The sequence below is a fragment of the Dermacentor variabilis genome, chromosome 7 (genome assembly GCF_050947875.1).
Source record: "Dermacentor variabilis isolate Ectoservices chromosome 7, ASM5094787v1, whole genome shotgun sequence".
Taxonomy (NCBI): Eukaryota; Metazoa; Arthropoda; class Arachnida; order Ixodida; family Ixodidae; genus Dermacentor; species Dermacentor variabilis.
In genome coordinates, this window is record NC_134574.1 from 52,866,049 (window position 1) to 52,882,629 (window position 16,581).

Genomic DNA, 16,581 nt, shown 5'->3' on the forward strand with positions numbered 1-16,581 from the left:
TGGACCGATCTTCATCAGGGATCAGGGTCACACACACACACAGCTACGCTCTGTGCAGCCACAGCAGTCATTGGCAGCGCCAAAAAACTTGCAAAGTATGTCCCATTCTTTACCTTGCTCTGCTCAGCCTGTAATTGAAGACGGTCCTTTTATCAGTCAGCTGCTTTGCCGGGAAGGGTCTCATAAAATCCTTGCATAACTGAAATGCTTCATCCCCAACAAAGGCATAGGGTGCGGCAGTTCTTGTCCCAGGCAGGCAGCTTGCAGAAGGTGTACCGACCGAGAGTCCCACTGGCCAGTGCCTTCCGGAATTCCGAGCTCTGTAGTACTCCTCCATCACTTTGCCGACCTTGAGCCCCAACGTCAAGTGATAGTGTACTGGTAATTGCTGTCGACGGCAGCCATCAGAGCAATGGAAAAGGTGCTCTGAAATAGGTTATCAGTCACCATATTGGTACACCATCTTTGCATATATAATAGAAGCACACATGAAAAACGCACTCAAATGACATTCTTTACAACCTTAGAAATACAGATTAAGAACAAATGCAGCAATTCTACAGAGTAGTGAGACGCCTCACTTTTAGGCATGAAATACGTACATTTCAAACGAAACAGTTGTGACTGCTCCAAGTCACTCACGACTTGTGAAAAGCAGCGTCTGTAGCAATTTGCAGCAATCGTCTGCATTTACCTAGAAACCACATGCACATCCGTTGCCTTGTGCGAGCAACAAGTTGGTTTATCTTCAATGTATGCTGAAGCAGTCCAATAGGATGCTGACTGCCACCTGAACTTTATTCAAAGCAGCACCAGCCTGTTATCTATAGAATAACAAGAACCACCTGGATTGACAGCATGCACAGGAGAGGGGGGGGGGGGCGGCAACTCATGTACAGGTATTTAGCCAAAGAAATATGTCTTCGGATGATACACTTTTGCTATTGTTATGCAGTACACCTTCACAATTTTTCTCCTATTGGTCTTTGCAAATTTCAGGAACCTGGTACTACCAAAGAGTGCAGTGCATGCGCATTTCTTACTGTAGGCAGGTAGATGGCTACCATACCAAATTTTAACATTGTTATAGTGCTCTCTCACTCTAATCATAGACCATTGCCCATTCTGTCCAATGTATACATTTCTGCAGCTTCAACGAATTTCATAGACGACCTCAGAAGTGCACATGGTGAATCTGGTATTGTGACTAGCAGAATGTTGTGGTCGTATTCGATATTTATGTTGGAGTCTACAATTTTGAAAAATTCCACTGAGGAGAGAACACTGTTTATTTGATGTCTGCTGGCCCAATGTCAACTTAGTATTCGAAGGGGACATCACCTTGCCAACAGCTGATAAACAGAGAATTAATGAGCACGTAAAACTGCACAATGAAAGTATAGTGAACATATATTAACAACAAAAGAATGCCACAACCAAGAACGTGATTTGCTGGAATAATTTTGCATCTTGTGTAACTGATCAGATGTATGGTTTACTGATGTACTCTGTAATATGTGACAGATGGCAAGAATTGTGTGCTTAAACGTGCCTAGTGAACAAGCTTACCCTCTAGTTCAATTATAGGATGCCGGAATTGGGAGGTGCAGTGATGGCGACATGCTTGCCATCCACAGCTCCCAAACAGTTGGGAAATAGCCAATGGGAGCCAAAGCCTTGGGCACTCTCAGTCCAGTCAGCCTCGGAGGGCACCTGAATTTATTAAGAAAATGTTTTGCAGCAGCCATTACACAGGAAGTGTACTGGTGTAGATGGTTAAAGAATAGGTTTAGTGTGCAAGGCTGTGCTAAGGAATCTGTAAGTTAGGAGGGTGACAATGTTACAAATCATTTTGTGCTTAGAACTGCCCATTGATTTAAATGAAAGAGTGGCTGTTTGGCCAGGACGCCACTTAATGGTTTCAAACTAAGTGTACATGGGTGCAAGTATCACAATTAACATTTCATGCGCATTACTCTGCCACCCTGTGCTGGAAAACGGCTGTTTCAAAGAAGCAAGATGAACACGTGTCACATGCCTTCCTTTATGCACTGCCATCACTATTCAATGAAACAAGTACAATAGTGCCAGCAGTGGTAAAAGGCAGTTATGTTATGTACGCCTGCATTTAACATGCAAAAAGGTATGTTAGCATGTTGTGAAATATGCATAGCAACATGGAATTAAACTAAGTGCATTCACACTAACACAATCATCAGCAGAATGGTACTTTCTAGAAAGGGAACTGCAAGGACTAAAGCAGTACACACATCAAGGTAAATAGGCTAATAACATAGGCAAACAAATCAGGTCAGCTGAAAGCCATTCTGCGTGTGTAAATGCTAAATAATGAGTGGCAAATGAACTCAAAATCCTTTAATGTTATTATGTGCTCCCTACCTTCATGAAGTGATCTTTTAGTTGTGCCCAAATGACTCGACAGCAGAAATGAATACATAGGCGAGCCATCTCGATGCCCACTCTGTATGCCAATGCCACGTCCTTTATTTCCTGGCCAGATGCAAGGTAGCTGGAACAAAAGATGGATGGCCAGTAAATGTATGCATGGTTATCTAAAAGTTTATTAGAAATATTATTACCATTATTTGACAGTAATGATAAAGTCAGGGATGAAGTACTGGTCACACAGATGCTCTGACAGCTTGGGAGTTCCTGTTTATTACTCAAAATCTTGAATAATATGCTAAGCACATGTTTCACTGCATTAATTGCTGTTACATAAATATGAAGTTATAGTACATAGACATTAGTTAACCACCAATCAACAAATACAAATCTGACAGCTTACTGAAAGACAGTAATGATTTTTGCAGCGCCTTGGCTTGTTATACAGGAAATCAAGTTGTACCGGTAGGTTATTTATAGGCAGTGATAAAGCCGTTCAAATTACCAGAGCAGTGTCAACTACACACGTAGCTTGGCTCTTTACCTACTGCAAAATGTACTTGCAAAACTGACTTGCACATCCTATCACCAGCTTCCTTCCAACTTATTATTCTAGTGTTCCAAATTAAATACAAGTAAACTGAACTTATACCAACCTTAAGGCTATTTGCAAGCCGTTCACCAGGTTCAAGGGGTCCCTCACAACATACTCACATTTGAAATACATACTCGCGTTGAAATGGAAGTAATATGTCCAACATTTGTGGGGTCATTCTGCAGAACTGGAAAAAAAATTCGTGGTCACCCTCTCTCATCCGACGCATCTGGAAGTGAGTGAGTGAGTGAGTGAAACAACTTTATTTGGTCCACAATAGACGTGAGCAAACTCAACACCACCTGTCTAAAAAAATATATGGTGAATAATGCATTATTAAACAAGTATTAATGCAGTTTACAAGCTATGGAAAACTACCAGAAGTAGTTCGTGCACATGCCCAATGTGATTCGTTGACACATAAATGTAATGAGGACAAAGACAATGCTCGATATTTGTCGAGGGAAGAATGGTAAGGAAAGGTTATGAAAAGACAAGTGTGGCACATACCCTGTTGCCCAGGAATGGGGTGGGTTAAACATAAGAGAAGCAAAGCAGGCAACGTAAAACATGCACAACTGTTTCGCTGGAAATGTACTCAGTTATGGCGCTTTTGTGTTGTGAAGTTTTATTTCAAGGCATACTATACTTGCAACGTGCAGTGTGACAAATTAAATTTTATCCTGATCATTCATGCTTTGAAGGTTAGTAATGCAGAAATATTTGCTCAGATACTTTTTGACAATTGTTATGCAAAACTTCAAAGAAGCACCTCAATAAGTGTGGATGCAAGTAATAATTTGATATTTTCAGTATAAGTACAAAAAGTAAGAAAAAAATCTGAAATGTACAAAATATGCGCCTTGCTTCTAGTTCGCCACTTCTGCAAGTTAAACCATGGGGGCAAAAATGTGTATTAGGCGGCATGAATATCAGCCATAGTGAATGAAGTCCACGTTTTGCGGGAACGCAGTTTCTTTGCAGATATGAAAAGGGGAAAGCGCCTCTGGTGCCGGGAGCAGTTGCCTAGTCTCTCGAAGCATGCACAAGCCTCCTCGTATTTGATTATTGTGTTCAATCAGCTTTTTTGTTTACAAGCTAGCCTAATCGTGCCCCAAGAACTGGTGCTGGGGCCTTCACATTCTTTGTACAGCACTAGTACTGCACTGTACAGTTATGTACAAAGTTGCACAGTATTGTACAGTAATAAATTAGGGCATCTGCACGGGTAGTTTTCTGAAAGTAAGAGATTAAACGACTATTAAAGCTGCCAAAGGTCGGTCTGAGATCGACTGAGTGCTTTTGTGCGACGAAAGACTTGACACGATGGGAAGGATTGCTCATAAAGTTGAACATATGCTGTTGAAATGGTGATGGTTAAAAGCAGCCTACCGGGGCAAGAAAAACAAAATAGTGCTTCATATTAGTCTAACACAATCATCAAAACAATGCACTACTCGGCATGTACTGTTTGTGACATTGTTAAAAGTTGCGTAAACATCTGATCCGAAAAATTGGACAGCCTGCTGCTGTAATTTAAAAATTATGTTGCCAAGTTGATCAAAGCGCTAATTTGGTGTTGGTTGTTTGTGGTAGTGCTAGAAGCAGTAAAGGCTAGTTTTGACGATGCCTCCTGCCAAAGTTTTATTTTTTCTAACTCCTCAGTGTACTGAAAATCGTCAAATCTGATCAATAGTTAAAATGCAGTCATCCCTTCATGCGTTGCATGGCATTGCTCATGGAACATTTTTAACAGCAATGTTTAACAGCGTTTTGAAAAACTGTCAATCAAATTGATTGATTTCTCTCTGTAATGAAAGAGGTAAGATGCACTTTGAAAATACCTACGAGCTGACATTATACTTACATGTTTTATGTACGGATGTGTCTAGTTGCTTACTCTTTGAAAACATAGAACACTACCTCTTTGCTCACTATTCAGTGCTACATAAACCAGAGCAACCACTTGCACAGTTTTTAAGAATGGAGTAACCCAAATGAACAATATCAAGTAAGTTATTCAGCGTTAAGCCTTGTTCCAATAGGACGGCTGTGTTTTACAGATGCTTTCGAGGCTATAATAAATGCAGAGGCATTATGCCGTGATATAGTGTTTGATTACACACAACAGTGGTTTGCTCACTGGCGCTACTTTGCAGGTCAACATGCACTGGTATAAGATTCAGCGCAAAGATATACATCCACAAATATGTTCTGCGGAATAATGACAAACCGAGCACAGAATTTTTTGTTTTAAAAGGCGTGTACACATGCACACACATGCTTTTAGCGGCAATGAGTGACAGTAAACACGCGGTCTGGAACATGAGTGCACCAACCTTGGAGAGAGCCAGAAAAAGGATTACTTAACCTACAACAAGCGGCCCAGTTTCCGAACTTGGCATCGCGAACAATGCGCTTCTGTGCAACATACATTTGCCACTTCATATAGCTATTTAACGCTTGCACACCTGTGTCGAAAGCTAGGCCATAAACGAGATAAATTGAACTCGAAGAATAGACCTCAAACAGTATTTAAAAGTGCGCAGGAGTTGGCACAACCATAGAGTTGTTAAAAGGTGTATCAATACTCGAGCAACCATAGTAGCACGTTTTAGCACAATTATTACGGGGAAAAAAACAGCAAATGGGACTCACCGCCATGTAATACAGCCCTCCTTCCTTTCGGTTCATGAACACAGGTTGCACCCGCCAGCGCCGGCGGCGTCGCTCTTGCCGTTTCAAAATAATGAGAAGCAGGAGCTTCATTTTAGCAGCAAAAGCTGGTGCCTTTTTTTCCATGATGTGGTGTATGGCATCTAGAAAGAAAAAGCACCTACTTCGCTCTATGCTCAGCCAGCTCAGCTTTGCGCGCCGACGCGCCGCCTCCTCATGATGTTCACGTCAATATCGCTTCCAGTTTTCTGAAGCCTAGCCTTGTGTATTTTTTCTGCACTGCCCTGAATATTTTGTTTAGCCTAAAATTATACATAAGGCATAAATAATGCATTGAGGAATACTTATTATGGCTCTTTTCCTTGACATTATACAATTGCTTGGGAGCTTTCTGGTTAAATAAATCTGGTCACATTGTGCGACGCTGCGTTGGCACTGGTCTGCGTGCCACTCCTGTGGCTGGATGCTCTCTCTGGCGCCATTCATGTGACCACGCCAGGAGATGCAACACTAGAAAGCATGCGCTGCATGAAACGATAACAGCTTGCACGCAACGCCACCAGTGGAAAAGCGCTTCGCTGAAAAAAAAAAAAAAAAGTGAAGGCGGGGCCCGTGACGTATGTATGACGCGAACCTCGAGGTCTGGCATGGGAGAATGCAGGGAAGGAATTTTGCTTGCGGAAGCTAGATGAGGCGAGTGGAGAGTCTCGCAGAGTCTCGCTATGCAGTGGAGCCCGCCTGCCTAAATCATGGGTTCGTGGAACTGAAATATTTCTATCTCTGCTATTAATGGAGCCGACTCGAAGAATTTCTGCGGCAGAACGCTCCCTAGAGAACATGTAACAACTTCCAGCATATAACCAAAATTTCATATGGGGCCTGGTGAGGGGTCCTTTAAATGTGAAGTTTTAGTAAGTGAAGCTTTACCTGTTCAGTAACAGGCGAAGTATGGGCACTCCGAAAAATTTTAACCAGTCGTGGAGAGCTAAGGGCAAAAAATGCAGTAGAAGTAGTTTGGAATAACTTTACGTTACAGTGCCTCTATTTTCAACAGCTCTGTATGTCACAGCAGTCGATTCCTGCTTAACCCTTTATTGAAGAGACAATAAAATACTTGAAAAATCGTTTATTTCTTTCATATCTGCACTTATTAGAGCATGACAATGCATACTTTGTAAATATTGCTATACATATCAGCTGAAATATAGCTTTGTTGCCTGTGGGCAACAGTAGGCATGAGTCCTTAAGTAGGCGTCATTGCACAATTCTTACGGGGTAGTGTGGAACTTGTACATGCACTCTTTTTCTGGAGTGAAACAAAGGTGTACGTTACACTTTCTGCACATTACACGTGTAATGCCTGTGCAGTTGGGGTATTTGCATCGACCTTTTTTGGGAGAAAACATCGGGAGGTGATCAATAGTGTCCAGCCTAATCTCCTTGCAGGGTACAAGAGCTGCTGGCCCACGGCGCTTCTTCGCTTGTAGTTCATTTTCAATTTTTCACGGGCCCAACGGTCGCCTTTTAGGAGGTGTTGCAACCTTTCCCTGCTGTTTCAAAACGCACGCTATCTCTTCTTTGAAATGCAGTGGGGTCATTTGCTGGTTGTGTGGCACCTTATCCGCAGTGGCATCTCGGCAGTACAGGAGCCAGCAGTTGACGATTATGACATCCAATAAATGGAAGAATAGCCGCCTGTACCACTTTTTGGATCTCAAGTTGATGCGGTACAGCGCCACAAGTATGTCCATTAGATCCACACCGCCCATGCACTCACTGTAGACACCTACAATAGAAGGACAAGTTATGCTCAGCGACGTTCGGGTCTTCTTGTCAAAGTGCTTCACAGTATTCTCTGGTGATGCCGATGCAAATGTGGACAGCAGCGTGACGAGACGATTGTCAAACCACTTCACAGCCCTCAGACTCACCCCTTTAAATGTCGTCTCCATCTCCACGTAAGAGCCACGCCCTTTCTTTTTTAGCTCTTTGTCGGATGGAAGTTTGCATCCTTTCAGGCGAGCTTTGCGTACTGTGCCTACGGAACTGATACCAGCCTTTTTGAGGACCACCTGTAAGTCCACACTGCAAAACCAGTTGTCAAAATACAGGGTGTAGTCTAGACCGCGAGGCATGACACTCGCCATTCTGGCACCGATGTCTGGAAAACCCGGCTGCGGAAAAATTTTGCCTGTGTACACTTCAAAGTTGTACATTATGCCGCACTCATCGCAGAGAAGGAATAGTTTATAACCCCATTTCTTCGGCTTGTTTGGCAAGTACTGCTTCAATGAGCTGCGGCCTTTGAAAGGCACCAGCTGCTAATCAACACATAGTTTCTGAGATTTTGGTATTTCACGGCATTTGGAGACCACATGGTCCAATAGGGGCCGCACTTTGTACAACCTGTCACGTTCGGGGTCATTGAGGTCCGGTGCCTCCTGGTTGTCATTGAAGTGCAGTGACTGTTTGATTTCTTCCCATCTGTCTCTCGTCATGGTGTCGGCAACCAAATCGTTGACAGTCATTGAAGTAAGTTTGTTGGGATTCCTCTTAGCGCTATACAGGGAAGACTGCTCACAGATTAGAGACAAAAAATCCATGTCAAAAAATTCTCTAAAATAACTGATTGGAGACTCAATCGGGGATGGACAGGGCGGCATGTCCTTCCACTTTGGCATGGTATTACCAATGGAGCCTTGGACAACACTCCATGCAGGACCATTTTTCGAAGGCTTGGGAATTTCTTCAATACTGTCTGTGCTTGGCGTTCTAGAGATGCCTTCATCTTGACATTCAGCCGAAAGAGCTGTGCAAATTAAACAGAAAGCAGATGCGATATAAACATGCTGAAAAAGAAAAGGCAAACGTAATTAAAAAATTACTACATGAAGTACCCGTGTGAATAAGGCAGTCCTAATAACACAAACTGAAGAATTACAGTTTTGATAGCTGCGTAAGCAAAGATGGTGTTGCAAACGCACAAAGAAACACCTACTGCGCAGCATAAATGGAGCGCCACACGCTACCGGGCGTCTCATATATGTAGGCAGGGAAATGGGGAACGCATGGTATTGTCTGTCGTGACAGGAGTCGGCGGCTACACGCGGGAGCACCGAGCCAAACGCGCCCTTGTGGTCGAGTCCCCCCCACCCCACATCGCACCTCTTCCTTTGGCAACGGACGCTACTTCATTTGTGGCTCGAATTGAATGTTTGCGTAATTCTGGCTGTGGCAACGAAATAAATGCTTACATGCCCGGGCTGAAGGAGCATTCTCTGGTTCTTCGTCGCTTCACGACTCCAGATCAGAGTCATCACTGTGTTCTGGGGGCGCCTTTGCGGCTATTTTTCCATAAAATATGTTGGGATCCATCCATGTGTCCTGCATGAGGCCTTGCAGCACGTACGTTATCCGCGTAGGCAGTTTAGCAGACAAACACAAAAAAAGGCACACTGTAAACTCAACAGGAAGAAAAACGCAGCATAGTGCCGGGTGTTGCCTATGGGCAACAAACACGAGACGTGCCCTTACGGGCACCAAATTAGCCATAGACGTAATTCGAAAAAGGCAAACTGAGGCATTCTTCTAAGCAAGTGCGAAAAGCCACGGAAAAAAAAAAGTGCTTACCAGGAAATTGATGGTCAGAGTCTGAAGTCGTGTAGGCGACTGCTGTGCAGAGATTTCCGCGCCAAACTTCTTTTTCCTCTTCTTCAATTTCTTTATTATACGTCAGATGGCGCCACATGCCCATGTGGTAGTAAGATGGGCAGAGTTTGGAGCAAAACAAAAGCGTCCAAAACCGAAACTGAACCAGAAAAAAATATTTTCTGGTGTGTTGCCTGTGGGCAACACTCGTCAATAAAGGGTTAATAGCATCGCTCCTCAGTCGGCATCACCATGAAGCTATAGATGCTGTAGATTGAAAAGCCGAAACCACGCAGTAGGGAACTGATGGCGATGCGAGTAATTCTTGCTCTTCAGGGTACATGTAACAGCAGGAAACTGGTGAGCCAAATGAACAAGTTGGAGCCAACAAGTATCTGGCGATTTCATTTCACTCGTAAGGAAAAAAATAAAATTACACAAGAGAATACTGGCAAAATATCAATCTGCGTACACATGCTCAATTTACCATAAAGTTTGTACTTTTAGCAATGCCTGAAGGAGGACAGAATTATTGTGATTCCACGCACTATGGTAATGAAGTTTTGGGGATGGATAGCCTGGTTTGGGATTGCGCACATTGTTAGCAGTTAGTGTTCTGGTTACGTGTCCGTAAAAGCGGGCCATCTTATGAATGAGGCAAGCATGTGTGTACATTGACGACACATCGCGACCACTGCGTTTTTTTCTGCACCTCCGCGACAGTACTGAGTACTTGCCACTGTGCAACGGGTGAAATTAGTGCGCGCAGCAGCTCTCTCCTTTCTAGGCAAATCGGTGCGGTGCGCTCTGAAGCACGCTCCAGTCATTAAAATTACATATAGGGTGGCATGCGTGAAAGGCCACCTTCTGTTTATGAGGCTCGCCATAGTGGGGGAAGTCCAGATTAATTTTGACCACTGGAGATTCTTGAACATACACTTATCCACAGTACACGAGTTTCTTTTAAAATTCCACCCCTATCGGAATGCTACCGCCGCGACAGTGATCGAACCCGCGAGGTCGAGTTTAGCAGCGCAACCGCGCCAGTTGTGTCACAGCGGCAGCTGTCACAGGGCAGGAGAGTGGTAAGGGATAATTATGCACTCGTTATGTGCCCGCATATGTGGCTTAAAGCGAATATACACTCCATGCGGGCCCTATAGGGGGCACCTTGAAAGCCACACGCAGTGCCACTTGCACTGCGACTCGCGCGCAATATTGTCTTAGTATTCTGTCTTACTTTCGTTCTGTGTCAGCTGTAGTGCTTGCAATGCCCTAACATTATATACAGTAGATCTAGCTGTAATTGTTTTACAAACTCTACGTTAAACAAAGAAACACTGACCAGCATCATGCCTGCGCCCTTCATATGGCCCATGAAGCTGGCACACAATCCCGTTGGCACACATCACTGCTTGGTACTTGAGTGTGTGGTGCCTCTTATGCTCGGAAAAATACAGGCGCTGGTTCACTGAAGGGCAGCAAATGGGCCTTGCCGTGCCATCCACAAAGCCCCAACAATTGTGCAGGGGAGCACCTCTGTCATACACAGCCGGCTAAGACAAACAAAACCTCCTCAGTCAAAACTCTGCATATACATGCTCAATTTTAGCGGTAATGCTGAGCTTAGTGTCATGATATATTTGAGCTTGGAGTATATATTTGCTGCTGAAACAGTTACTTAATTTACTGGCAATTGGATGGCGGCAGCAATGAGCAGCCATAGCGTGCCGCATGCAAAACTGGAGAACAAATTTTTAATACCTCGTATCAAGTCAACATTTACCTGTTGCACAAAAACAAAAGCACAAAAAGGGTGCAGTGCACGAACATAAGTGTGCGAAAGAAAATCACACCAATACAATTTTCGCCCACTTACTTTGCAAAAATCCTCCAGATCACTCAGATCCAGCCAGTTGTGGTTGTTCAAATTGCCCAGCAGATGCCCGAAGGAGCTGTCAATCTGACTGAATAGTAGGCTGACGATGCTTGACATTGTGGATGCGTGATAGCCGAACAGGTGCTCTAAATCCTACAGTCTATTGGGGTATGCAAGTCTGTGCAGACTCATCAAGAGAGCTTCCTCTGCCAACACAGTGACTCCCTAGCTGCTCAGGATTTCTGGCATGCGCAAGGCATCCTTGAGCATGGGGAGGTCATCCTTCTCAAATCGGAACAGCCTCCGAAAAGTCTGGTCGTCCATAGCTGCAGTGTTCACTAAACTGGTGGACGATATCCTCTTCCTTTCCGTGGGTGCGTGGCGAGCAAGGAACATATCTGTCCATGACAGATCAAGGAAAAGAAGCTGGTCGCAGAGCACACCGGCACGCTGTCGGTGCAACGGCGGCATGCCAAATTTCCAGGAGGCTCTAAATAAACAAAACACATACCACAATGGATTATGCTGCATGAGATGCCAAACAGTTTACCAAACGTATGTGTCGATTGCTTCGGCTCGGCCTCAGTCATAACGTAGGTGCATAGATAATCTTATAAATCTTTTGCCTAGTGTCGACAGACATCGTTTTCATCCCTGCAGGGTGTCTGTTTTGGCAGGCGTTTGGTGTGTTGCGACACCGCGTACCCGAGCACACGAGGGTTGGATCCTCCCGCGTCTAACCGTGCGCTGCTTAGCCGTGTCCGGAGAAAAGTGGATCCTGGGGGTCGAGCCAATGCCGGGTGTTTAAATCTCTACGGCGCCTCGGTGGATGCAACACACCTCTTTGGCCTCGGCTTCACATAGACGGCACCCCGGGACTGTCCAACCCGGGGGAATCAGTAGTTACCTTTTCCTGTCCCACTCTCCAATCTGCGTCTTTCTCTCTACCTTTCAATCTCTCCTGTCTTCTCCTCTCTTCTATTTACTTCCGACTTTCCTGGCAGCAAGGGTTAACCTTGTGTACTCGAGATTGGGCTATAGTAGCACTGTACAACTGGCGAGGGCTTGTCTTACTCGTAAGATTTGCTCCGTCCCCATGTTGGGCTCGTGGTGCGCAGTTGGCGCTGCTGCCGAACTCAAGATCCCTATATTATGGCTTCTAGTAAACCCATTTCTCTTGATTGCCCTCTAAAGAGAGAGTGCACCGATGCAACCTTTCAATTATTTTTGAAGAACATTGAAGAACACTTCCCTAAGTACCATGTAATCCACAGTGAAGGAAACATGAGTGTGCATAAATTCTCCTCCTTCTTGGTGGCGAAATGCCTTGGAAACATGATAGGACCTGCCTACAAAGTCGCAAAGATGTCCAATGGAGACCTGCTCCTTGAACTGAAGGATAAAACCCACTACGATGAAATGAATGACTTGGAAAGCATTGGTGATGTAGCAGCCTCTGTGTTGGCACATGGAACCATGAACACGAGCCATGGAAGACTACTTCTTGGACCTTAGTAACGAAGAGCTGCTTGAAGTATAAAAAAGTAGAAAGTAGAAAAAAAGTTGAAAGATCGAGGTAGAAAGAATCCTAATCCGCAGGAATAACGAACTTCGAACAAAGCACATTGTACTAACCTTTGATACTAGTGTGCTGCCTTAGTACATTGGATGGAGGCTATATCAAAGTATGTGATAGGCCATACATCCCAAATCCTCGACGGTGGTTTAAGTGTCGGAGGTATGGGCACGGATCCCAGAAAATGCGTGACGCGCTAGTGAAAGGTCTCCAGTACCTGGGCCCGACGTGATTGGGGAACGACAGGAACCCAATGGTGTCCTTTGGGATGAAACACATACCGGTATAACATTGAATTTTCAGTTTTGAAGTTCAGCTGCCGACGGAGCCTAGCGTTAGGTGTGCGAGATGATCTGCGAATACGTTCCATAGCAGAGTGGCAGTAGGAGTCACTACGTTGGCAAGGTGCAAACGTACGAAAATGGCTGGATGGGAGCCGGTTGAGGACTGCGAGTGAAGGGGATGCAGATGACGTGTCCTGCGGTGTGCTCACAGAAGGTGGTAAGCAAGCAGTGTTTGAAGACAGTGGTAGGGGACAATGAGAGAGAGCATCGGCATCCTGGTGTTTCTTTCCAGGCTTGTAGGTAACCTCGAAGTCATATTCTTGTAAACAAAGTGTCTAACGGCCAAGACGTCCCGTTAAATTCTTTAGCGTCGCCAACCAGCACAAGGCGTGCTGATCAGTAACGACCGTAAAGTGGTGGCCGTGCAGATAAGGCCGAAATTTTTGGACAGACGAAACAATGGCGAAACACTCTTGCTCGGTAATCGTATTTTTTCTCTGCAGCTTTTAGCGTGCGACTTGCATATGCAACCACACTTTCTTCAGAATTTTGCTGACATTGCAGAAGAACAGCACGGATACCGTGTCCACTGGCGTCAGTATGTAGAAGAGTGGGTGCGGTGTTGTCGAAATGACAAAGCACAGGTTCGGATGTGAGGGCACGCTTGAGGGCGTCAAAAGCAGTTTGGCATTCGTCCAACCATACTTAGGGAGCTCCAGAAGGAAGGAGTTGATGGAGCGGCACCGCAATGGTGGCAAAGTTACGTATGAAGCGCCGGAAATACGAAGCTAGACCAAGGAAGCTACGCAAGTCTGTGGCTCGTTGAGGCCTGGGGAAGCGGAGGACAGTGGTAATCTTATCGGGGTCGGGTCGAAGGCCCTCCTTGCTGACAAGGTGTCCACGTATTTTAATGGTTTTGCTGGTGAAGTGGCACTTTTTTGTATTCAGCTGAAGGCCAGCAGCTGAAAGGCATGTCAGGACTTCGTCGAGGCGCTGCAAATGCTGATGAAAAGTCAACGAAAATATGATGTCATCAAGGTAGCATAAGCAAGTCTTCCACTTTAGGCCCCATGGTACGGTGTCAATCATGTGCTCAAACGTGGTGGGAGCATTACACAGGCCAAAAGGCATTATGTTAAATTCAAAAAGTCCATCGGTTGTGGCAAAGGCAGTTTTTTCCTTGTCTGCTTCGTGCATGGTGATCTGCCAGTACCCGGAGCGTAGCTCAAGGCTGGAGAAATACTCAGTGCGTTGTAATGAATCTAACGCATCATCAATTCGGGGCCGTGAGTATACATCTTGGCGGGTTATTTTGTTCAAGGCACGGTAGTCTAAGCAAAATCACACTGAGCCGTCTTTCTTATGCACCAAAACAAGTGACGACCAAGGGCTTGAGGAAGGGGGAATTATGCTGCATTCAGCATGTCGGCAACGTGGGTATCAACGATCTGGCTTTCGGCGGAAGAAACACTATATGGCCGCCAGCACACAATGGAAGTGCCATCTGTGTGTATGCGATGAGCCGTCGCAGAAGTTTGTCCCAGAAGAGGACAGTGGACGTCGAAGGAGTCTGTGCTTGGATAACAATGCCGGTAACTCCCCTGTATGCTGTGGCATTAGATTGGTGCTGATGGCACTAGCGAGAACAGAAGCAGGTACCGGATCTATAGCTGTTGGTGGTTGTGAAACAGCATTAGTCGAGCTAAGCACAGAGACAGGCTGATTGTTCAAGATGCACATGACAACAGCGCCTTTAGGAAGCAGTGCTGGCTCAGTGGTTGTATTCAGTACAGCCAAAGTGGCCGTGCTGTTGGTGAAGCAAACAAGGCTGGGTGCCAGAGCAATCCCTTTAGATAGGCAGTGGGCTGACGGTGCAACTAAAACATTGCCATCGGTGATGTCACAGTTAACTACGAGTTGTTCACGGCCAGGTGGCACCATACAATCGTCAGCAGTTCGTAAACGAAGGCGCGGTTCATACACGTCATCAGAATTGTTGGTCTCTGTCAAGTTAGCGAGGCGTTGACGACACACTGTGAACTGGATATGGTGGCATATCCCGTTGATCGAAACTCGAACGGTGCATTGCACCGATGGCCGAATCACGACATTATTTGCACCATGAAGAAGAGCTCCATTGTAAGGTGTATTAACTTTGTGTAGACGCGAGCACAAGTCAGCGTGAATAATAGAAATAGCTGTTCCCGTAACAATAAATTCTAGAGCTGCTACACCTTCTACACACATGAGTAAAGTATTGTCTGGGCACGCTGGAGGAATGGTAGTCTGTACGAGCCATGCAGCTTTCCCTCCAAAAACTGCACCATCTAGTTTTCCGATCGGTAGTAAGGAGTGCAGATGGCCGGTTGCAGGGTTGATGTCGAGCGTCGGAGAAGGGAGGGCGAGTGGCGGCGCCCTGGACATTAGTTGCGAGGCACTTTGGTAGGAGGAGAAAGTGAGTGTGGGGAAAGCCGGTGCTGGTAGGGAGGAAGCAACGGGTCTCTCTCATAAACATCATAGCCATGGCGTTCGTTCTGTTGTCGTCTTCGGCAAAAACGCGGCAAAATGTGGCCATGAATACCGCAGTAATAACAAATGGGGCGGGGCGTAGGCCGGGTAGTGCAAAATCCTGTGGCAGGCGGACAGGGTGGTAGAGTCGCCAGATGGTTGGGGGCAGTAGCAGGAGCAGGAGGAGCAGTGTGAACGAATGCTGGTTGCACAGCCGCAACCTGAGCATACGAGGTTGACGGCGAAGGAGGGGCACAGCTCGCAGCACAGGCCATGGAGGACAGCTCCTCTTTGATAATGTAGCGCAGGCCAGGAACCGAAGGTTGAGGCTGGAGAGCAGGAGTACTGAGCAGGCCACACGCTTGGAGCTCTTCGGGTATGAGAGTCTGAATCGGCATACGCAGGTCCGCATCCAAGGAAGGAGGCGTGTCACAGGCGACAGGTTGTAAAAGGGTGGCCTGCAGTGCGTTCAGGTGTTGGCAAGTTATGATCACATCGTTAACGATATTCGGATTCTTGATTATCAGTGTGTTGAATGCGACGTAGGCAATGCCCTTTACGATATGACAAACACAATCAGATTCCGTCATGGTGGCGTCAACACGGTGGCAGAGGGCGAGGATGTCCTCGATATAAGAGGTGTATGTTTCCCTGGGAAGTTGCATGCATCCGTCAAGCTTTTTCTTGGCGATGTCAGAGCGGACGTTGGGGGCGCCAAAAATCTGCTGAAGCTGGTGCTCAAATGCTGCCCAGTCAGGCAAGGTGCTCTCGTGCTTAAGAAACCAAGTCCTGGCAACGTCACTGAGGTAGAATGCGACATTGTGAAGGTTGTTTAATCATCCCACCAGTTAGACTCACTCACGCGGTCATAATTGTCCAGCCAGTCGCCAATGTCGTCACTACAAAGGCCAGCAAACATAGTGGGATTGCGCTGCTGCATGCTGACGGTCCATGAAGGAATGGCCGGTGGGCAGAGATGGCGATGCTGGAGGCTCCTGGTGGATCTTCT

The 16,581-nt window shown here is 45.8% G+C and overlaps 1 protein-coding gene across 4 annotated transcripts in view; it reads left to right on the top strand.

Annotated features, from left to right (window-relative positions):
* Nucleotides 1–16,581, top strand: part of LOC142587437 (uncharacterized) — a 249,503-nt gene that overhangs the window by 85,408 nt on the left and 147,514 nt on the right. The gene's annotated exons all lie outside the window — the stretch shown is intronic.